Genomic DNA, 1817 nt, shown 5'->3' with positions numbered 1-1817 from the left:
ACACACACACACACACACACACACTGGACACACGCACACACACACACACTGGACACACACACACATACACACACACACTGGACACACACACACACACACTGGACAAACACACTCACACACACACAACCACACACACACACTGGAAACACACTCACACTGGACACACACACACTGAAAACACACACACACTGGACACACACACACACACACTGGACACACACACACACACTAGACAAACACACACACACAAACACACACAAACTCACAAAGGACACACACACACACACTCACACTGGAGACACACACACACACACTGGACACACACACACACACACACTGGACACACACACACACACTCACACACTCACACTGGACACACACACACACACACAAACACACACTGGACACACATACACACAAATGGACACACACACACACTGGACACACACATACTCACACAAACGGGACCAACACACACTAACACACTGGACACACGCACACATTGGAAAAAACACACTAGACACACACACACACACGCTGGACACACACAAACGCACACACACTCACACACACACACACTGGACACACACACACACACTCACACTGGACACACACACACACATACTGGACACACACACAGACACACACACACATACTGGACACACACACACACACACGCACTGGACACACACATACACACACATATACTGGACACACACACACACACTCACACTCACCCACCCACACACACACAAACTGGAAAAAAAACACACTAGACACACACACACACACTTGCTGGACACACACACACGCACACAAACAAACACACTGGACAAACACACACACAGACTGGACACACACAGACACAGACTGGACACACACACACACACACACACACTCACACTGGACAAACACACACTGGATACACACACACACACACATTGGACACACACACACATACACTGGACACACACACACTGGACACACACACACACACACACACTGGACATACACACACACACACACACACACACTGGACACACACACACACACACTGGACACACACACACACACACTGGACAAACACACTCACACACACACAAACACACACACTCACACTGGACACACACACACACACACACAAACACACAAACACACACACAAACACTGGACACACACACACACACACTAACACTGGACACACACACACACAAACACTGGACACACACACACTGGACACATACACACACAAACACACACACACACACACACACTGGACACACACACACTGAAAACACACACACACTGGGGACACACACACTGAAAACACACACACACACACACTGGACACACACACACACTCACACACACTGGACACACACACTGGACACACACACACACTCACACTGGAGACACACACACATACACTGGACACACACACACACACACACACACACACACTGGACACACACACACACACACACACACACACACACACACACTGGACACACACACTCACACTGGACACACACACACACACACGCAAACACACACTGGACACACATACACACAAATGGACACACACCCACACACTGGACACACACATACTCACACAAACTGGACCAACACACACTAACACACTGGACACACACACACACACACACACACACACACACATTGGAAAAAACACACTAGACACACACACACACGCTGGACACACACACACACACTGGACATACACACACAAACACTGAAGACACACAAACACAGACACACACACACATACTGGACACACACACACACACACGAACTGGACA

This window comes from Coregonus clupeaformis, unplaced genomic scaffold (genome assembly GCF_020615455.1).
Source record: "Coregonus clupeaformis isolate EN_2021a unplaced genomic scaffold, ASM2061545v1 scaf0308, whole genome shotgun sequence".
Classification (NCBI taxonomy): Eukaryota; Metazoa; Chordata; class Actinopteri; order Salmoniformes; family Salmonidae; genus Coregonus; species Coregonus clupeaformis.
The sequence above is the reverse complement of the archived record's forward strand: the minus strand, read 5'-3'. Positions refer to the sequence as shown.